A 24,354-nucleotide genomic window follows, 5' to 3' on the forward strand; every position below is an offset into this window, starting at 1 on the left:
TGTTGCACTTGAAATCTGAATTCTCTTCAATTTTGATAGCAGCGGAAAACATTTCAGACAAACCACTATAGTCACAACTCTCCACCTCACTTACCTTATAAAACTTTTTTTATTCTTAATAAGCTCAGAAGATTCTGCTTTCTGTTTATATTCCGTCAGGTGCTTATGGAATCCACAAAATTTTCAACTGCCTTTTCCTTGATCTTTTGCTGTTTAACCTCTTCTAGTTTTAAGTGAGATTGAGGTTAATTAATAAACTTCTGTGTAGGAAAGAGTATGTTTTCTTGTGAAGTACATATAGTTTTTCTTGTATTTGGAATCCCCCATTGTTGGAGAGGCACACATACTAAAATTAACTGCAATATCCCTGGATGATGTAGCTGAGCCTCTATAGGATGTAAGTGGTATATTACCAACTGAGGCTCTCTTTCTGAAAACATCACAACATCTGTTTCCATGTCTAACTTAATATTTGACAGATATCCACTAACATAAATACCTGCAAGTCAAAATAGTTGACCAAGGTAATTGATTTTCCCCAGTACAACTTTGGGTTTACCTGCTGTTGGAAACTCTATCTCATTTATCTGTTTTTTTTAATTGGAAAATGTTCGGTCTTTCAGGATTTTCTGTGGCTATGTCATATTTTGGCACGTTTTCTGAAGGAGATCTACTTTGTCACAGAAAAAGTGTTTTATTTTTAAGGCTGGGCACTATTCCCGTCTGTGAGATTTCCTTTTGTTGCACAGAAATTGACAAGTGTCTAGCGCCTGCTCTACTGCTAATTAGGCTTATCTGGTGTGTGTTTTGAGGTTTTGTGCATTAGGGAATCAAAATATTCTATTAATCTTCTCAGTTAGGTTTTATTTACTCCACTTAGGATTGATTAGTGTTACTCCCAAAACTCTGCTTCACTTGCCATCTGAATAACTACTTCTGGAGTTAGGTCTTCTTTGAAATGTAATAAACCTGACAAAGACTCATCAGTACGGCCTACAACATCCTAATCAACAATAAATTCTGATTTTAGATCATGATAAAATTTCTAAAGTAGCCTGTATAATGTGTTAATTAACTCATCTATGGATTTAATTGATGCTTCAAACTTGTGTGTTAAATCTTGCCTGTTCCTGAATTTTAGTTGCTCTGAGGTCAAAATGATTATCAAAAGCTTTCAATACCTCATCAAATTTGTCTGATGTTTAAGTTATTACTCGGCAAACAATAATGTCATCTGCTATACATCAATATTGTGTACAATTGTTCAGTTGTCTTTGTTCAGTTCTATCTTAATATTCAGTAAAGGGTTAGTTTATACCTCGGGAAATGTTTCCTCCAGGATGACCAAATTTATGCTTTATTTGATCCATCTTTGATACTAAATACCCCTGGCAGTAACAGGGGAATTTTATGTATTCTGGGAGTGGAGAACTGGGGAAATTGCTAACCAAGTCACTTATAGCAGATAAGCATTAGGCAACTTAGAGAAGTTTAAGCTTCTGGTCTAACACAGAAATGTTTTTGGAAGACAAGGATAATACAGCAGAACTTTGCAGAGAATCCAGAGCTTGAGCAACATCTCCACTGCTGCCAGAAAACATGTGAAACACGCAGTAAGGAAAGCCTCTTTTATAGCTGTGGAGGCATGGGCAAATTCTTCTATATCGTACCAAATTGTGGGAAAACTGCCACTGCTGCAGAATAGAAAATCTTTAAAGAAGATAAAGTGCCTAAACACGTTAGGAAGTTGTGGCATCAGTTAGTATTGCCAGAAGTATTTATTTTCAAAGATAGACTGTATACTATTGTGGTGACACCTAATCAGGGCTGCAAATTTTCAAAAATATTATTTTCCTGTCAGCCTGCATGACTGTATCATTTAAGGTTTCCCATTCTGTGTAAGGGATTATTGGGTTTGTATCATACAAATCTTGATGCTCATCAGCTCACACTGGTATTGGGACTGCTTCCACAGACTACCATCTCACAATGGAACCTTGGAGCTGCAGACTTCTGTTCCTGAATGTGTACTGTTGGGTGTGAAATACTTTGTGAGATGTTCTCTAACGTATTCCTCTCTAGTGAATATTGCCAAGAGCTTCTGTGTAGTTCATTAATGTCAGCAATCAACAGTAACTGTTTCACTTGAAGTCTTATATTCTCATGTATCTGAGTAGGAACAATTTAGAAATAAATCCATTACCACTGTCCATATTGTTATGGCAGGGGCCCACTATGTCACAATATTATGTGTAGGTTTCTTCAAGTGCAAAGCGAACTAGTGTGGATTAGCACACCTACCTTTCAGGTTTAACTAGAAGATTGCTATTGAGTAAACAATATAGAATGTATTGCATCACTGCAAATGTATACAGACTACATGCCTATGACCTACCTAATTACAAAGAGTGTCAGGAACACATCAGCCCAGGTTTATTTTCAACAAGCTCCTGCTTTATTCTGGCCAAACTTTCTTGTCATCATCCCATTGGGTGGTGTTTATTGCATTCAATCACCTGATAACTTTTTCAGTACTTTATCAGATCCACATCCAACAGTTATTGCTGTAATGCAGCCAATTTGCATTCAGGAAGCTCTCAAAGACAACAATGAGATAAATGATGAGAGAGTTCACTTTCAGTGTTGCCAGATAGAAGATCAAAGTTGGTCAGAACATCAAAGAACTCTTCTGTTCTTCGTTTTGGAGGCCTGGATCTTTTGTATCCACTTGAAAGGATGTATGAAATTGTTGTCACTGATTTGCAAAAATGAACCAGGCAAGTCTCACCATGATAGCTGGTCCATTATAGATGTTGTTACACCTAGGGACTTGAACCTGAATTTCCTTACTTAGATGTAGGTTCACTACCACTGCACCAAGAGTTAGTGTTTCAGATACTGTATGGTACTCAGATGAGATTATGTATTAAACACTCTGTACTTCACAAAGATGTGGAGGTGCCAGTATTGGGCTAGGGGGAACAAAGTCAGAAGTCACACAACACCTAGTTAAAGTCAAACAGGTTAATTTAGAATCACAAGCTTTTGGAATGCTGCTCCTTCATCACCTGGTGTCATGTGACTCCTGACTTATTTTGCAAAGGAACAGGTGATCTGGCGGAGTGCAAAGTCACTTAGCACATGAAGCAGCAGGAAGACAAAGCCACCATTAGAGCTTTTAAGGTTAAATCTGTGACTCAAATTGTTACTCTGACAGCCTGAAATGTTACCATAGATGTTTTGAATGTCCAGCCACAAGCCCCTTTCAAATTAATAATGACCACATTTGGAACAGAACCCTACTTTGAGTGTCACAAAATATACAAGTTAAGATCGGTCGCAATGTGGGAATTTATGCTGATGAATATCTTGGCTTCTATAATTAAAGATGCAAGTGACAGCAAGACATTTGAGGGTAATTAAGGAACCTAAAATGACCCCTTTACCTGCATTAACTAGGTATTTCCAGTCAGTATCCAAGCTTTGCACATCAGCTTGAAACAAAGATGATACATTAAGGTGACTCACTGCAGAAAAGAATGGGGGAGCCATGATATACTCCACAAGAGAATCCTCACACTTCGCATCCCACTCAGACCTGTCATGGACATCCAGCCACAGTTGCAGCTGCTGGTCTTCTCAAGCAACTGTCAAGATCAGGCATCTGTGGCCTTTTTAAATATTAACAAGTCTGGTTTTCTTTCAGAGGATGCCTCCCTGTTGTGCTTCCCTTTTTCTATCCATCATGAATCAGCAGTTCTCACATCAGCCTGTGGGTTGTCCAATATGTCAATATTTGAAGGTCTTTTATATACCTTCTATCCTTGGGAACATATTAGATGTCTTGACTTTTCCCTGGCCATTTATTGGCTGATACTTCAAAACTTAAGTTGTGCATGCCTGGATGATTGGTCTCTGTGTCAGGTTTCCGAACTCAGAAGTCCTTCACCAGGAGCAGACTCTTCTGGCAATGTTCTCCCTACCTTCCGAGTGTGGTTCTTCAGGCTGTCCTGGCCTGACTGCAGAAAATTCCTCTCCTCATGCTAGCCTCCCAGCACTTCTAACGCTCCCTGCACTGCGTCAGACATTCAGGATCCCTCCGTCTTCCCTGATGTACAGTTTACCAGAAAGTCCAATGCAGCAATCTTCCTGTGCAGTTTCCCTTTAAGGTATAGCCTGCCTCTAGGAAGAGCAAGTTGTCCATACTATGTGACTGGCAAACAACACTGTAGTGACTTTCCACCGAATGCAGAATTTGTTAGCAATGTAAGGAAATGGAGATCAGTGTAGGAGATACACCAGCTAAGACTACAATCATTCAGATAATGTGTGTACATGAATTCTGAATGATGTCTTCCTTTATCTGAAAAAGAAATACATATAAAATTATGACTTCTACCCATTCCAGTATGGGAAGTTTGGCTGTTCATACAAGTACAGGACAGAATTCAGAATACTATTAAACAGCATTTATTAATTGATTCCACATGATGGTAAAACTAGGAAGCAGCATGCCCTGTATTACACAGGTTCAACCTCCTAACAAGCCATTAAAACCTGGCTACTGAGGTGACAGTTAAATCAAACCTTAGCTCAGGAATGGTTCACCTTTGGAGCTGCATCATCTTTCTGACTTATGCCTTGAAGACATCGAAAAACCTTTGGGGAAATCAAGAGATCAATCATTTGCTGCAGAAATATTCAAACACTGAGCAGCTCTTGTAGCCTCGATAATTTAAGTAGCTGGTTCAGTCAAGCTTCTGGTTAATAGTGACCACAGGATGTTATTTCATGATTTCAAATTGAAATGTGTAGTTTTTCACGTGTACAATGAAGTGCACATGAATGTAAAGTATACTATCCTCAGGTGCCTGGGTAATCAAAACATAGTTAATACTCTTTGTCCCAATTTTATGCTATAATAGAGCTTCTAAGTTCATAAAATATTGTATAATTTAGATGTGTACTACTTTAATTGGATACCTTTTGAAACAATTTCAATTTATACATTAGTCAATGTGACAGGACAGGCAACTTAACCACAACAATTCTAATACAAACATGATAGTATGAGCAGCAAAATTGTCAGTGTCAAGAGTATATTATTTCTGGTGTTCATCTACTCCAGATCTCATTACTTGCCCAACCAGTAGGAAATAATTCTCCACTAAGAACTTCAGTGACCCAAAATGCACAATTTCAAATTACCAATTAATTCCTGAGTATACCATCCTTGAGTTTGAATATGGCTTTGCTCCTTAAATGTAAGTAAGAGCACTCATGTTCAGATGGATAAAACATAATGGTGTATGTACAAAGCAATTTTTCATTACAAACAATTTATTACCTATAGATATATATAATTCATTTATGTTTTTCATTTTACTTTGAGATTTCTAACATATGTTTAATATCCGTGCTTCTGTAGCAATCATCCGGCCTGATACAGATGCAGCTTTGCAACATGTACTTTAGACATATTGCAGAAACAAAATGCACGGTCATAGAGATGGAGCAAGCTAAAGAAATTAATACTGGCATACAGCAGCAAACACTTTTTCTCTGACGTCAAGCATTTCATGAATAATGCTGCATTTAAGAATATGTGTTATTTTATTTTAGGCACAATTTCAATATGAAATCATCTTCTTCAAAAATATTATTTATGAGGAAATTTCCATTTCTTCATTCACAACACATACAAATGAAGTGAAGGAAAAGTCACTTGCAAAAATTAAAATAATTGCAAAGGTCTGTCATTTGAGATAATGTTCTAATTTTAATATTGTTCTTATTCACGTCTGTATTTGTTGCAGATTTATTCATAAACTGGGAAAAGGGAAGAGTGTTCCCAATCTTCATGTTTACATTACACATACATTTAGCACATCACACAGCAGGCTTTGAATCTATCAATGGAAGATTACAAAATCACTGAACACAATAGAACTGTAATGAGATTTCAGCTTTATAACTTTCGTATATGCTAGTACTGGAGAAATAAACATTGGATTCAACACAATAGTTTTCATTAAACATCATTAAGAATTATTGTTTAAGGAAAAGAAGAAGCTCATAGCAATGAGTAACTCAGCACCCGATTCCCCACAGTCTGTCTACAAGACACAAGTCAGGGGTACGATGGAATGGACTCATTATGTCTTTTAGGCCAAAAGCAACTTTTATGACAAACATCCGGCTCACTGCCTTAAGTATTAATTCCATCCCCTCCACCAGCATAGCATAACTGCAGCATGTAGCATCTTCAGGATGCACTGCAGCAATTCATGAAGCCTTCTTTGACAATATCTACCAAACCTGTGCCCTCTATTGCTGAGAAGAACAAGCATACCAGTCCACAAGGACAGACTTGGGACTCTGCTACCATTCCTAGAGTGCTTTTGGGTCAAAATCCTGGAACTCCCTTCCTGACACAACTATGTGTGGACCTTCACCACATTGGTTCTGAGATGAGGACAAATTTCTTTACTCAAAGTGTTGTGAAATTTTTAAATTCTCTGCCTTAGAGGATTGTGGAGTCTCTGTCATTAAATAGATTGCAGGCCAGTTCAGCTAGACTCTTGGTCTCTCCGGGAATTGAGGGATCTCAGGAGTGGGTGAGTAAGTGGAAATGAAGCCCAAGACCAGCCAATATCATAGTGAATGGTGACGTAGGCTCAACAGGCCTTATGGTCTACTGCTGATCATATTTCTTGTGTTCTTCGTCAAAAGAAGGCTCAATATCACCGTCTTAAGGGCAGTTAGGGATGGACCATAATTGCTGACTTTGTTACTGACACTCACGTGCCAAAAATGAATAAAAATGAAAAGCAGAATTTGGAAAGAATGTTCACCATGTCAGGTTTTTAAATGTCAGTTGAGAGCTTTATATTTGCAGGCTCATTTCAGAACTTTCTAGGTTATCCATTAGTCCATTAATCCCAAACATTAGCTGCCCCAAAGGATGAGTAAAGGGGATGTAGGGTCCCAAGGTGGAACACCCAATGGGACAGTCGCAATGTGGGCTTTACAAGTTTCAAAATCTCCCCACCCCCGGCCTCATCCCATGACCAACCCGCTCTCTCATCCCTGCCTCCTTGGCCTGACACAACCTATCCACTCCTCCCACTTCACTGACCAATCCCCACCACTGCCTATCAGCACTCACCTGTCTCCATCCCACCTACCTTGCCCAGCCCCACCCCACCCCCCCTTTCAATACTTATTTCAGATCTCCCTTCCCCCTCCCCATTTCTGAAGAAGGGTCCTGGCCTGAAACGTCAACTTTCCTGCTCCTCTGATGCTGCCTGGCCTGCTGTGCTCCTCTAGCTCCATACTGTGTTGTCTCTAACTCCAGTAGCGGCAGTTCTTAATATGTCTGACATTTGGAACATAGAACAGTATAACACAGCACAAGCCCTTTGGCCCACAATGTTGTGCCAACCTATTATCCTACTAAGATCAAACTACGCTGCATACCCTACATTTTGCTATCATCCATGTGCCTATCCAAGGGTTGCTTAAAAATCTCTTAAGGATCTGAGTCCACTACCATTGCCAGCAGCGCATTCCATATGCCCCCCCCGACTCTCTGTGCAAAGAACCTAACTCTGACATCTAACCTATATCTTTCTCCAATCACCTTAAAATTATGCCCTTGTGTAATAGTAATTTCCACCCTGGGGAAAAAGTCTCTGACTATCCACTCTATCTATGCCTCATCATCTTGTACACTTCTATCAAGTCACCTTCATCTTTCTTTGCTCCAATGATAAAAGCCCTGGCTCCCTCAACCTTTCCTCATAAGACCTAACCCCCAGCCCAGGCAGCATTTTGGTAAATCTACTCTGCACTCTCTCTAAAGCTTTCACATCTTTCCTGTAATGAGGTGACTAAACTGAACACAATATTCCAAGTGTGGTCTAATCAGGGTTTTATAGAGCTATAGCATAACCTCTCAGCTCTTAAACTCAATTCCCCTGCCAATGAAAGCAAACACACTGTACGCCTTCTTTACAACCCTATCAACTTGGGCAGCAACTACGAGGGATCTATTGACATGGACCCCAAGATCCCTCTGTTCCTCCACACTGCTGAGAATCCTGCCATTGACCCTGTATTCTGCATTCACATTCAACCTTCCAAAATGAATCACATCACACTTTTCTGGGTTGAATTCCATCTGCCACTTCTTTGCCCTGCTCTGCAAACTTTCAATGTCCCATTGTAACCTACAATAGCCCTCCACGCTGTCCACAACTCCACCAACCTTCGTGTCATCGGCAAACTTATTAACCCACCCTTCCACTTCCTAATCCCAGATAATAAAATGTGAGGCTGGATGAACACAGCAGGCCCAGGAGCACAAAAGCTGACGTTTCAGGCCTAGACCCTTCATCAGAGAGGGGGTGGGGTGAGGATTCTGGAATAAATAGGGAGAGAGGGGGAGGCGGACAGAAGATGGAGAGAAAAGAAGATAGGTGGAGAGGAGAGCATAGGTGGGGAGGTAGGGAGGGGATAGGTCAGTCCAGGGAAGACGGACAGGTCAAGGAGGTGGGATGAGGTTAGTAGGTAGGAGATGGAGGTGCGGCTTCGGGTGGGAGGAAGGGATGGGTAAGAGGAAGAACAGATTAAGGACGCAGAGACAGGTTGGACTGGTTTTGGGATGCAGTGGGTGGAGGGGAAGAGCTGGGCTGGTTGTGTGGTGCAGTGGGGGGAGGGGACGAACTGGGCTGCTTTTGGGATGCGGTGGGGCAAGGGGAGATTTTGAAGCTGGTGAAGTCCACATTGATACCATTGGGCTGCAGGGTTCCCAAGCGGAATATGAGGAATGCTTTTCCTGCAACCTTCGGGTGGCATCATTGTGGCGCTGCAGGAGGCCCATGATGGACATGTCATCTAAAGAATGGGAGGGGGAGTGGAAATGGTTTGCGACTGGGAGTTGCAATTGTTTGTTGCGAACCGAGCGGAGGTGTTCTGCAAAGTGGTCCCCAAGCCTCCGCTTGGTTTCCCCAATGTAGAGGAAGCCACACCGGGTACAGTGGATGCAGTATACCACATTGGCAGGTGTGCAGGTGAACCTCTGCTTAATATGGAAAGTCATCTTGGGGCCTGGGATAGGGGTGAGGGAGGAGGTGTGGGGGCAAGTGTAGCATTTCCTGCGGTTGCAGGGGAAGGTGCCGTGTGTGGTGGGGTTGGAGGGCAGTGTGGAGCGAACAAGGGAGTCACGGAGAGAGTGGTCTCTCCGGAAAGCAGACAAGGGTGCGGATGGAAAAATGTCATGGGTGGTGGGGTCGGATTGTAGATGGCGGAAGTGTCGGAGGATGATGTGTTGTATCCGGAGGTTGGTAGGGTGGTGTGTGAGAACCGCAAGGACCACAACTTTCCCCCCACAGTGGTCGAGAACGCCCTTGACCGCGTGTCCCGCATTTCCCGCAACACATCCCTCACACCCCACCCCCGCCACAACCGCCCAAAGAGGATCCCCCTCGTTCTCACACACCACCCCACCAACCTCCAGATACAGCGCATCATCTTCCGACACATCCGCCATCTACATTCCGACCCCACCACCCAAGACATTTTTCCATCCCCACCCTTGTCTGCTTTCCGGAGAGACCACTCTCTCCGTGACTCCCTTGTTCGCTCCACACTGCTCTCCAACCCCACTACACCCGGCATCTTCCCCTGCAACCGCAGGAAATGCTACACTTGCCCCCACACCTCCTCCCTCACCCCTATCCCAGGCCCCAAGATGACTTTCCACATTAAGCAAAGGTTCACCTGCACATCTGCCAATGTGGTATACTGCATCCACTGTACCTGGTGTGGCTTCCTCTACATTGGGGAAACCAAGCGGAGGCTTGGGGACCGCTTTGCAGAACACCTCCGCTTGGTTTGCAATAAACAACTGCACCTCCCAGTCGCAAACCATTTCCACTCCCCCTCCCATTCTTGAGATGACATGTCCATCATGGGCCTCCTGCAGTGCCACAATGATGCCACCCGAAGGTTGCAGGAACAGCATCTCATATTCCACTTGGGAACCCTGCAGCCCAATGGCATCAATGTGGACTTCACCAGCTTCAAAATCTCCCCTTGCCCCACCGCATCCCAAAAACAGCCCAGTTCGTCCCCTCCCCCCACTGCACCACACAACCAGCCCAGCTCTTCCCCTCCACCCACTGCATCCCAAAACCAGTCCAACCTGTCTCTGCCTCCCTAACCTGTTCTTCCTCTCACCCATCCCTTCCTCCCACCCCAAGCCGCACCTCCATCTCCTACCTACTAACCTCATCCCACCTCCTTGACCTGTCCGTCTTCCCTGGACTGACCTATCCCCTCCCTACCTCCCCACCTATACTCTCCTCTCCACCTATCTTCTTTTCTCTCCATCTTCGGTCCACCTCCCCCTCTCTCCCTATTTATTCCAGAACCCTCACCCCATCCCCCTCTCTGATGAAGGGTCTAGGCCCGAAACGTCAGCTTTTGTGCTCCTGAGATGCTGCTGGGCCTGCTTTGTTCATCCAGCCTCACATTTTATTATCTTGGATTCTCCAGCATCTGCAGTTCCCATTATCACTTCCTAATCCCAGTCATTTATAAAGATTACAAAGAGCAGAGATCCTGGAACAGATCCCTGCAGAACACCACTGGCCACCGAGCTACAGGCTGAATACTTTCCATTTACTACCATCCTCTGTCTTCTATTGGACAGCCAGTTTTGTACCCAAAATTTGTTTGCAGCAATTGAAAATTTAAGTTATGTTTAACTCCTAACTGCTGTCTACATTGATTCCAAGCTTGGAATTTGTTTAATATGGTGTAACAATGCTAAAGTTAGAGAAACAGGTTGGATAAAAACTTGCAAGATGCTACTTTAGTATGATTACATATTAAATTGATAAAGTTAAAACTTTTAGAAAATTTATAATGAAAATGCCATGTGAACTGGTTGCGTTGAAACTAAGAAGTTGGCTGGGATGAGATTATTGTGTCTTAGTTAGTTGTGTCTTAGAAACTAGCTATCAAATATGATAAAATAAACATCATAACGCTACCAAAAGACATCTGGCTAATCGCTGCACTTCAACAAGGCAGGTCAGCTTATCTGACAATTAGCCTTGAGAAGGTGGATTTAACAAATTGGGGATCAATCATGTAAGGAGCAAGCACTGAGCAGAGTATAAAGAACAGTTCCCTGTCAGGATAGCTAGCTAGCTGGCTAGCTCAGGACAAAGTATACTGATCAACTAATTGGAGATTGGAAGGAGAGAGCTGATAACTCTCTCAGTTCTGACTCTTGGACAATCCTAGACAATTTTGCAAACATGGACGTTGAGTTACATTCGCTAGGTCATGATGAAGAAGACAGATCAATTAAATGGAGATTGGAAAGAGAGGTCTAATTGCTCCCTTTGTTCCAACTCTCAGCCAAGTCCAGGTAAACTTGCACATGGACATGTGAGTATATACTTCATTATGAGGGCTAAATAAGTGTATTATGCACAATGAATAATTTGGAATCTTGAGTTGTTCATTCCCAGAGTAAACCTCTGCATTAAAAGGGAGAAAGTCACTATCAAAATGCATTATTTTAGTAGGCTACACAATCCAATAACTCATTTCGGTTGGAAATTGCATATTTGATAAGTCAATATGAGGATAGGATTGAACACATTAAATATGAGATAGCTTACTGGTTTTTAGATAACAAAGTGTGCAGCTGAATGAACACAGCAAGCCAAGCAGCATCTCAGGAGCACAAAAGCTGATGTTTTGGGCCTAGACCCTTACTGGTTTTTAGGCTTGTGCATTAAATATGACTATTTTGACAAAGTACTGAAGGACAATTTCAGAACAATTTTCAGCAAAGAGAGATAAAAGACTAAACATAAATGTATAAAATCTTATTAAAAACTGAAAGAACTGCAGATACTGTAAATCAGAGACAAAAAGAAAAATTGTTGGAAAAGCTCAGCAGGTCTGGCAGCATCTGTGGAGAGAAATCAGAATTGGCATTTTCAGTCAAGCTGATCCTCACTCAAGTCTAAATATTAACTCTGATTTCTCTCCACAGATGCTGCCAGACCTGCTGAGCTTTTCCAGCAATTTCTACAAAATCTTATTGTCTACTTAGCCAAATTTATTCATTGTGATATTGTAATATGAAGTAGATGTTCAAAATCAATGAATGTTATCTGATCAATAAGGATTTGTAAATGGAAACCTATATTTATGTAACACCATTACAGCAAGAAATTGTCTCAGAGTCCATAATAAGTGTGATAAAAAGAAACATTTGACATCTTATCATGTGTGATATTAGGTCTGCTAATCAAAAGCTTTAAAGAGCATCTTAAAGAAGGAAGGAGAGGTAGAAAGCAGAAACCTTTACAGAGAGACTTCAGAAGTGTAAGGACTTAGCAGCTGAAGCCATGGACACTGATGGTTGAGCAATCTCACTGTCTCTCTCTCTCTCTCTGTCTCTCTCAATGTAGCATTGTTGCTGCCTGAACATTGCTTGGATCTTGCTATGATATAACTATGGAGCAAATTGAGAAGTCAGGACCCAAGGGCCACCTCACTTGGTATAGGAATGGCATCAGCCATCTAGCCAACTGAGCTAACCAACCCCCAATGGAGAAATGGAGATCATAAAATGAACATGAATTAAACGCCTATGTTCTAGTTCTGTTGATTTTTTAGAGCACATTAATGCAAATACAAGAGAACAATGCACACAATTTACACATTATCTCACAACTTATTGATTGGCCCATATGTAATACCATGGCAAGGCCCAAGAGTCATTACAGTATGTGTTGACTCAATGCCAACCTTTTACTTAATGCAAATCACTATAATTTAGATTCAGATGCATTTTCATTTTAACACAGTACTTAATAATTGTGAAGTACTGTGTAAAAATTGCATCTACATGATAATAATTTTCACCAAGTAAAGTGTTGCCACAGGAATTCAAATCCTGACCTATGATTCAATTACCAATGAAGCGAATGCATGACAATGAATCAACTGAAGAAAGTGAAGTTCAGAATATAAAAGACATCAGACACTCAGCAATGATCTTACCATAATGTGAAAGATGAACTCCTATCCTTTAAAGAAATATTGGCATGGTGTTAGGTACGGTGTTAGAGATGTAATCTGACAGTTGTTATAATATTGCACGAGTAAGAGATCTGGGCTTACAATCTAGAGGCGTGAGCTCAAATCCCACCACGTAACTGAGGAACTTAAACTCAAATAATCAAATGAAATTGGGAATTAAAACTTGACACCACTAATGTTGATGGCAAAACTACAGAAAAAAAAGTTGTTCTTTATTAATGTTCTTTAGTGAAGGAAATTTACTGTCCTTAGCAGGTCTGGTCAGCACATGCATCATATTACAAAGCCACAACCATGTCATTGACTTTCCACTATCCTCTGAAATGGCCTAGCAAAGGCACGCAGTTGTGCTTTAGAAGCAGCTCAGCATAATCTTCTCAAGGGACAGATGATCAATAAACGGTGATGCTTATATCATGTGAACGAATACTAAACACCAAAAAAATCTGTTGATGGTTACATAGCATAAAATTAAAATACGAAGCACTAACGATTTCTCACAGTTTGGAAATGCACATTATCAACCTTCATCACAAATAAGTCCACAAGCTACTTGCCCGCGCTAACAGAGGCAAGAGCACCTGGGCAGGTGGAGAGCTTTATGGAAATTCTCTATCACAGAAGAAAAACCGGGTCATCATTCACCACCAAAATGATCTCATAATAGTGGACTGGTTTAGAAAAAATGAAGCCCCATTCAACCTGAGATAACAAAGTGTGGAGCCGAATGAACACAGCAGGCCAAGCAGCATCTTAGGAGCACAAAAGCTGACTCTTCAGGCCTAGACCCTTCATCAGACTGATGATGATCAAACTAATGTGGTCTCAAAAAATCTAGTAGTAGCTAGCTAAACCATTTCTGCATCTGATACATTCCTGTCCACAGTCCTTGAACTAGAAATCATCATGGATCTAGCACATTTTGGGGACTGGTGCTCTTACTGAGAACCAACCTACCTAGAGTTACATAGACAACAATCATTAGGCAGGAGGTACTCCCACATTTTTCACTCTATTGTTTTTATTTAATCTGATGGAGGTATAGAATTATGGAATGATACAGTGTAGAAGGACCTATCTTGAGTGCGCAAGTTCTTTGAGCGAACTATCCAATCAATTCCAGTCAACTTGTTCTTTTCCAAATAGCCTCCAAGTATAGATTTTTCAAGAATGTATCAACTTGCTTTAAAAGTAACCAGTGATTTTTCTTCTGCCAATCTTCTAGGCAATGGATCTAAGTCATAATAACTCACTGCAGATAATTCCTCTCATCTCTTCCTGTGATTCATTTGTCAATTATTTTAAATCTAGCTTCTTCGTTGTCAACCCTTAGCTGTTGGAAACATATAATCCCCATCTACCTCCATTAAAATATCTCAGTTGTGCAGATACCATTTAAACCTTTCCTTAACCGTCCCTGGTTTAAGAAATACAACCCCAATTTGCTTCCCACATAACCGAATGCTCTGGTAACATTGACATCTTGACAATTTGATACCTCAGGTTGTATGAGAGTTTAATCTAATATAAACCATAGTTCCTTCCCATCAATCCAAATACATCACAGACGTCCACAAGTACATCATGTAATAGTACACATCGGGTCATTTCACACAGGAAGACAAACAAGGATCTCCTTTAAAGCAAAACCCTTTGAACAAAATGGTTTAAAAATCAGAAAAAAAAATCAAAGTAACATCTTTTGATTGATCTTGAAATGATGTTACCCTAATAGTGTATAATATTACTGCTAAAACAAAAAAGAAGATCAATTTACTGCGTCTTTTTTCTTAAGTATCTTTGAACGATAACATTAAGGGAAAAAAATGTGTTAAGAAATGAAGATTAAGTCCCAGTCACAACAGGTCAATAAATTGCATCAGCCAAATTGGATTTTATTGGTAAGTACTCTCCAAAGCCTAGTAAAAATTATCTGAGAACATAATACTGCAGCTCAGTGGTCTCTTTTAAATCTGCTCATCTATAATGGATCCAGACCTTTCATAATGCAATTATAATGCAATTAATTTTGAAGATACTTTACTAGTCATGGCCTTTGACATTCTTCTCAACTTTTCAGGTACTTCTTCATTATAAATAGATTGCAAGGACTTTTTAAACAATTATAAGCTTGGTTCCCTTCACATAACTAATGCTGTAATCTTACGTCAGGGTTACGAACTACCAACCAGTGAATCCAATTAGTCAAAAATCATCTCAAATTGCATCCTTCTATCGTGCATAACTGTCTAAAAACCTACAGCAATTCAAATCTGGAGGAAATAAAATTGATGAGAAAGTTTTGCATATTAAAGAGTGTTCTGGGCGTAAGCCAACTGTGCTATCAAGTGAGAGAATAAAAATATCCCTCACGCAAAGAAAAGTAACACTTTACTTCAAAATATATGGCATTTTACTTTTTACTGGCCAAGCAATAAAATTTGCGTGAAACTCCCTCCGTGATACATTAACATGCTAGAAGTCCAGACTTATATGAAGGGCTTGGAAATAAATTTAGGAAGTAGGATTTTAACCTTTTATGTTGAAATTCATTGGACCATATTAATTCAGTTGGTACAGATTGCCTTTCAATAAATTCAAAAATTTGACTGGAAAAGGAATTTTTTAATTACATAGCTACCAATGTCATTTTATGTGATTTTGCAGTAAATGACCAAACTAGCCATTTGGTCCAACTGTTATCTACAATACACAAGCCTTCACCCAGTACTTTTTATCTAACAGTGTCAGTATCTAACAGTTATCTAACAATCTTAAATTCCTTTGTCTCCCCCTCTCTGTTTATCCAGCTTTTCCTTAAGGACATCTGTTCTATACTTCACTTGAACTACTAGTTCTGCTAGTGAATTCCACATTCTATCCTATTTTTCAGGCAAGATGTTTCTTTTTAAGGAACTATATAATAATTATGGAATCATAGAATCCCCACAGTGTGGAAGTAAGCCATTTGAATTGACACTGACCCTCTGAAGGGCATTCCACCCAGAAACACCCCATACCCTATGCCTGTTATGTTGCATTTCCCATGGCTGATCCACATAGCCTGTGCATCCCTAGACATTATTGGGCAATTCAGCACAGCCAATCAACCTAACCTGCACACCTTTGGATTGTGGGAGGAAACCCATGCCGACACAGAGAGAATGTGCAAACTCCAAGCAGACAGTTGCCTGAGACTGGAATCAAACCTGGGTCCTGGGTGCTGTGAGGCAGCAGTGCTAATCATTGCGCTAACATTTCACTGTAACAACTAATGGACACAAGTTTTGGTCTCCTCAAAAATGAAAACATGTGTCTTATGTCTGCACAGAATATAAGAACATAATAACATATGGCATGGCACAGTGGCTCAGTGGTTAGCACTGCTGCCTCACAGCACCAGGGACCCAGGTTCAATTCTGCCCTCAGGTGACTGTCTGTGTGGAGTTTGCACATTCTCCCTGTGTCTGCTTGAGTTTCCTCCCACAGTCCAAAGATGTGCAGGCTAGTTGGATTGGCCATGCTAAATTTCCCACAGTGTGCAAGGATGTGCAGCTTAGGTGGGTTATAGGGGGATGGGTCTGGGTCGGGTGCTCCAAGGGTCAGTGTGAACTTGTTGGGCCAAAAAGCCTGGTTTCACACTGTAGGGATTCTGTGATTCAAAGAACCAGTAGCAGGAGTAGACCATCTGGCCCTTCAAGCCTGCTCCTCTATTCAATAAGATCATGACTGAACTTTTCAAGGCCTCAGTTCCACTTCGCCACCCTCTCACCACATGCTTTAAAAACCTTTTCATTACTTGGAAGACATTATACATCGGCTATCTCTTACAGTAAAGAATCCCGAGCTGTTCAATCTTTCCCGGTAAGTTTTGATTCTCAGCTCTGTCTGGTATCCTTGTGAGTAATGTTGCGCCTTCTCCAGGAGTTTTCAAATTCTTCCTGTAATATGGAGATCAGCATTGCTCATGATATACCAAGCTTGTTTTATCAATCTTCCATACAAGTTTAACATGAGTCACTGTCATAGAATCATAGAGTCTCTAGCACAGAAAAAGGCCCTAAAGCCCATCACACCTAAACCGGTCAAAAACAACCACCTAAGTATTCTAATGCCATCTTCAAGCATCAATCCCACAGCCTTATATGCTTTGGCATTGTAAACGCATATCTAAATACTTCTTAAAAGTTATGAGCTTTTTTTTAACCTCTGCTCAACTGAAATAATTGCACAGAGGCCAATATCCCATCATCAAGTCACCCTTTATTAACTTGTACCCAGCCAACTCAGAGTGAGTCCCTGAAGCAAGGAGACTCTGTATCCCCTGTTTCCCCCTGATTGGCCCCAGTTAACAACCCCAATCAAGGATCTCATCGTCAATAAGATCCACCTGGTTGTTGTCACTACAATACCATTACAGATGAGTTCCAGATTCCCACCACCCTCTGGGTGAACACATTTTCCCTCACATTCCCTCTAAACCGCCAGTTCCTCACTTTGAATCTATGCCCCATGTCACTTACTCCCACCCACCCCCCACACCAACCCCCACTCCCACCAAGGGAAACAGTTTCTTCCTGTCTCCCCTGTCTATGCCCCTCATAGTTTTATACATCTCAGTCGCGTCCCTACTCAGTCTCTTCTGCTCCAAGGAAAACAAGCCCATTCTATTCTATCTCTCTTCATAACTAAAATATCTAGTAAATCTCCTTTGCTCCCTCTCCAGCGCATTCACATTCCTCTTATAATGTGGATTCCAGAGCTGTACACAATACTCTGACTGTTGCCTAACCAACACTTTGATTTTTCAACTTGAATAATTTTTAAAAGATCCAAAGTCCTTCATTTGCTTTCTCAATGGCATTATTAACCTGGGCTGTAGGTTTTGAAGAACTGTATTCACACATTCCTGTGCATCTCTGTCTTATTTAAAACCAGATTCTCACAAAGATTGTGAAACCTCTTTTCTTTCTCACTTGAGTGGACAACAATTATCAACAGAAACTTGTATCTGGGTAGTGCCTTTAATGTGATAAAACATTTCAGTACACTTTATAGGACCATGTTCAGACAAAATTTGAACCCATGCCACCAATGGAGCGCTCAGACAAAACAGGAGGTTTAAGATGACATGCACGACACCATGATACAACATGATGTGTTGATGATATGCACTATGATACTGTGACATTTATGTTAGCTTCCATAAGGACATAACATACCGAAAATGGATGGCAAGAAGGTTATAGCAGCTGAGGACCTGGAAACTATCATTAACACTAAGGAGGCAGTGCTGGGCAAGCTAGTGGGGCTAAAGGTTGACAAGTCTCCTGGCCTTGATAGAACATAGAACATAGAACATAACAGCACAGTACAGGCCCTTCGGCCCTTGATGTTGTGCCAACCTGTCATACCAATCTGAAGCCCATCTAATTTACACTATTCCATGTACGTCCATATGCTTGTCCAATGATGACTTAAATGTACTTAAAGTTTGCGAATCTACTACCGTTGTAGGCAAAGCGTTCCATTCCCTTACTACTCTCTGAATAAAGAAACTACCTCTGACATCTGTCCTATATCTTTCACCTCTCAATTTAAAGCTATGCCCCCTTGTGCTCGCAATCACCATCCGAGGATAAAGGGTCTCCCTATCCACCCTATCTAACCCTCTGATTATTTCATATGTCTCAATTAAGTCACCTCTCAACCTTCTTCTCTCTAATGAAAACAGCCCCAAGTCCCTCAGCCTTTCCTCATAAGACCATCCCTCCATACCAGGCAACATCCTAGTAAATCTCCTCTGCACCCTTTCCAAAGCTTCCACATCCTTTTTATAAAGCGGTGACCAGAACTGTGCGCAATACTCTAAGTGCGGCCGCACCAGAGTTTTGTACAGCTGCAGCATAACCTCTTGGTTCCGGAACTCGATCCCTCTATTAATAAAAGCTAAAACACTGTATGCCTTCTTAACAGCCCTGTCAACCTGGATGGCAACTTTCAAGGATCTGTGTACATCGACACCGAGATCTCTCTGCTCATCTACACTGCTAAGAATCTTACCATTAGCCCAGTACTTTGCCTTCCGGTTACTCCTACCAAAGTGCATCACCTCACGCTTGTCTGCATTAAACTCCATTTGCCACCTCTCAGCCCAGCTCTGCAGCTTATCCATGTCTCTCTGCAACCTACAGCATCCTTCGTCACTATCCACAACTCCACCGACCTTAGTGTCGTCTGCAAATTTACTAACCCATCCTTCTATGCCCTCATCCAGGTCATTTATAAAAATGACAAACAGCAGTGGACCCAACACCGACCCTTGTGGTACACCACTAGTAACTGGTCTCCAGGATGAACATTTCTCATCAACTACCACCCTCTGTCTTCTTTCAGCAAGCCAATTTCCGATCCAAACTGCTATATCTCCCACAATTCCATTCCTCCGCATTTTGTACAATAGCCTATTGTGGGGAACCTTATCGAATGCCTTGCTGAAATCCATATAGACCACATCAACCGGTTTACTCTCATGCACCTATTTGGTCACCTTCTCAGAGAACTCAATAAGGTTTGTGGGGCTAATTGCATCCCAGGGTACTAAAGGAGGTGATGGGGGAAACGGCAAATGCACTAGTAATTATTTACCAAAATTCACTGGACTCTGGGGTGGTTCCCGCAGATTGGAAAACAGCCAATGTAACGATACTGTTTAAGAAAGGAAGTAGACAAAAAGCAGATAACTTTAAACCAGTTAACATAACTTCGGTAGTGGGGAAAATGCTTGAATCTATCAGTAAGGAAGAAATAGCCCAACATCTGGATATAAATTGTCCCATTGGGAACAACCCAGCGTGGGTTCGTGAAGGGTAGGTCGTGTTTAACTAATTTGATGAAATTCTTTGAGGACATTACTTGCATGATGGGCAATGGGGTGCCTGTGGATGTGGTGTATCTGGATTTCCAGAAGGCATTTGACAAGGTGCCACACCAAAGGCTGCTACATAAGATAAAATTCCATGGTATTACAGGTAATGTATTGGCATGGATAGAGGATTGGTTGACCAGTAGAAAGCAAAAAGTAGGTGTAAATGGGTGTTTTTCTGGTTGGCGGTCAGTGGCTAGTGGTTCGCCTCAGGGATCAGTCTCTGGACCGCAATTGTTTACAATTTACATAGATGATTTAGGGGACTACGTGTGGTGTGTCAAAATTTGCAGATGGCAATAACATGAGTGGTAGAGCCAAGTGAGCAGAAGACACTGAAAGTCTGCAGAGGGATATGTATAGTCTAAGTGAGTGCGCAAAGGTCTGGCAGAGGGAGTACAATGTTGATAAGTGTGAGATCATTCGTTTTGGTAGGAATAACAGCAAAATGGACTATGTTTTAAATGGTAAAAAACTGCAGCACGCCGTTGTGCAGAAGGACTTGGGTGTCCTTGTGCATAAATCGCTAAAAGTAGGATTGCAGGAATTTTGTCTGTTATTGCTACATGGATGGAGTTTAAAAACAGGGAGGCTATGCTGCAGCTATAAAGGGTCCTGGTTAAGCCACACCTGGAGTACTGTGTGCAGTTTTGGTCTCCTTACTTGAGAAGGGTTATACTCGCACTGGACGGGGTGCAGAGGAGATTCACTCAGTTGATTCCAGAGTTTAGAGGGTTGGATTATGAGGAGAGACTGGGTAGAATGGGATTATAGTCATTGGAATTCAGAAGAATGAGGGGAGATCTTATAGAAACATGTAAGATTATGAAGGGAATAGATAAGGTGGAGGCAGGAAGGTTGTTTCCGCTAGCAGGTGAAACTAGGACTAGGGGGCATAGCCTCAAAATAAAAGGAGGCAGATGTAGGACTGAGGTCAGGAGGAACCTCTTCACCCAAAGGGGTGTGAATCTGTGGAATTCCCTGCCCAGTGAAGCGGTTGAAGCTACCTCGCTGAATGTTTTTAAGGTAAGGCTAGATAAAATTTTAAACAGTAAAGGAATTAAGGGTTATGGTGAGTGGGTGGATAAGTAGAGCTGAGTCTCAAAAAGATCAGCTATGATCTTATTAAATGACAGGGCAGTCTGGAAGTCCAGATGGCCTACTCCTGCTCCTCGTTCTCATGTTCTTATGTCCTGCGCACTAGTAAATAAAAGGAGAATTGGTGACAGGACCGAGCCTTTCTGCAGTTATATCAATAGGTCATCCATCTGTTTGTAGTCTTTAAATAGTGGAAAAGGTGTCTGATTTCTTTTTATTTAAAGGTCATCTGATCAGCCTTTAATGTATTGTAACAGATTGCTATCAACTCTCGAGGCTTTGTTGATGCAGTTGTGCAATGGAATTTTATTACGAATGGTTGACTAAGCTCCAAATTAATGAATTGAGCTCAGCACGGACCAGTGATCCAGTTTTCAAAGGGAACGAGCTTTGTTGATTTTGACAATTCTTTGACTACTTCAGATGAATAAGTTTTATTTTTAGGTAGAATTTGAATGACTGAATGTTTCATTCATCGTTTTGAATACATAAAACTGAGGATAAGAATGTTTAGTAGGGTTTTGACTGTTTCACAAGCCGCTCCACTTTGTTAATAGGCTTCTGAGTTCTGTCCATAATAGATATTAAGTGAGTGAGTCCACAACAGATGTTGGAGGAGGTAACAGGGTAATGAAATATACATAAGGATAGGAACAAAAACAGAAGTTACTGGGAAAGCCCAGCAGGTCTGGTAGCATCTGCGCAGAAAAATCAGAGTCTGGTTATTATTTAATATTTAACTCACTGCCACATCTCTTCTAGGCATGCCAACTCTGATTTTCCTATCTTCACAGATGCTGCCAGACCTGCTGAGCTTTTCCAGCAACTTCTGTTTTTGTTCCTGATTTACAGCATCCACAGTTCTTTCGGTTTTTATTTAGCCAAAAGGATAGGCAGGGATGGGAAAGGGTAGATGAGTATAAATGAAGGTGGAATTTGAATGATACTGAAGGATTAAATTGCAATTTCAGAAAATAACCCAATTTACGACTCTTGGCTCACAAAGAAAAATCCAGCTCGCCAATTAAAGGTGAACAACAATTCTGCTTGTCCAATGTCAGATGTCATACAAGCAGAATGACGACTTAGAGCTTGTGGAGTACTTAAGAGTGACAAAGGTAAGATAGTGCTGGGGACATCAGTGCACAAGTGAAAATTGATGTGGCTCAGGGGCAGTAAGTAGATGAGAAATCGAAGGCAGCTAAGGATAAATCATCGGGAAGCACCAAAGGTAATAGTATAGGTCACAATTTGGCTGCCATTTGATCAATAAAAATGGAAGTAGATAAATTTAACTGGCTGATGGTAAAAAGGCATTGTAGGAGGATTGTGTCAAGCATATAAAATACAGTAGTCTGGTTAAGAACGATGGGAAATGGTAGCTCACTACAAATCGGGGTTTCATTTGTAACTTTGATAAGAACCGTTCAGTACAAGGGCAAGAGCAGAAACTTGACTGGATGATTCCAATATGGAGTGTTGAAAGGTCAATACAGATTAGAGAAACAACAAAGGACTCTTGAGAGGAAAGGAAGATTGGAAATGTTTGCAAGGAATGCATACTCATGGGTTGATTTGCTTTCCAGGAGAGGATAACAATGGCATTGAAAGAGAGTGCAGTCCCTGAATTGAGATTTATTAACAACATTAAATGAGAACCTGTACTAAAATTTATTTGACAACTAATCTGCAAGTTTATAAGTGTCTTCCTGGGCTGAACCTTATGTGTTTTGCCCAAGTGTGAGTTACATCAGGCTTTTTGGAGGGCCACTCAACATAAGACTAAGCAACATTGTTCACTCTATCTTGCCAACCATGCCTTATTAGCAATACTCCTATATGTCCCTCTGATCTAATTCGAATCCAGCCTTACCACAGGCTGTTCTTGGAACAACTCACCACTCAGCAGATACATACTAAAAGTGCGTGCACCATCTTTAAAAGGCTGCTGTGCACCTGAACAAGTGTTGGCTATTCATCTTGCTCCTCACTGGTACTGCAATGGCACAGCAGACACAAGCCATACTGCTCAGGGAACATAGCTGGCAAGGCTGATATTCCCTCACATGTCTAACCTCATCTTCTTTTTCTCACCCTTGTCACTGTTCAACCACCAGGCCCAACACTCTACCTATGCAGAGCTACATCCCATCTAAATACCCTCACTCAGTCACCTCTACCAGTCCCCATTGTCCTCTGTAGTCCCATTGTCCATGAGAGGAAATTACATTCTGACAAATATTTGGACAATCCAAACATAAGCTTTATTTACAGCCAGCAATAGCAAACACAAACAAAACTAACAGAGGCTGATGTTTGCCTCACAATACAACCAAATGCTGGCAAATTCTACAGTTCAAGTTGGCTCGGCGTCTAATGGAAGTGAATGTCAATGAAGTTCTGTCTGGTCTATAGAGCCTTAGACAATTGAACTCTACATTTCACAAAGGGACTTCCTCCTCCCAGTGTCCTCATCCTCCCCCTCAGAACATTGCTCTGTCCTCCACTTCTTTACCAGCCAGCATCTTGCCTCATTGCCCATTCCAAATGTATGGAGCGTATCATGCCAGAATGACGTGGCATACTCTGGCATATGCTGGAAGGCAGTGGGACCATGCGTCCAACAGCCCTACTGTTTGCTCCACCATAGCCCTTCTTACAGCCTGGGCATCATCATATCTGCTCTCCAGAAGAGACAGAGGATTTTCCAATGGTGTTGTGAGCCAAGCTCATTGTGGAGCCCTTTTTCTCAGTGATTAGTCTTGTAAGGCACATGAACTCTCAAATACACCATGTACATGAGAGCACTCGAGAGTGCAGGAGTCATGACAACTGCCAGGGTAGCGGGCACACACGGTGGTAACAGTGATCTGAAAACTAATCAAATGGAGTGCCTTCCCTTTGGTGAATTCCAGAGTGTTGTGATATAGCCCTCTCTGTGCAGTCGATGGCATCCTGCACCTGGGGAATGCCAGGGATGTTTCCTTATCCTATTGCCCAGGCTGCAGCACTAAGCTCGTCATTAGGAAACAAAATGAACAAGTGTGGCCTTGTACAGTAGGTATCAGAAACTATCCTGATTTGTGAGTGCATCACCGAGAGATCCCACACAGGTCACTCCCTGGAAGAAACCAGTCACACGGAGGTTTAAAATGGCTGTCAACTTCACAGCCACCAGGTGGTGATGGTCTCCCACT

This window comes from Stegostoma tigrinum, chromosome 10, assembly GCF_030684315.1.
Source record: "Stegostoma tigrinum isolate sSteTig4 chromosome 10, sSteTig4.hap1, whole genome shotgun sequence".
In the NCBI taxonomy this organism is placed as follows: Eukaryota; Metazoa; Chordata; class Chondrichthyes; order Orectolobiformes; family Stegostomatidae; genus Stegostoma; species Stegostoma tigrinum.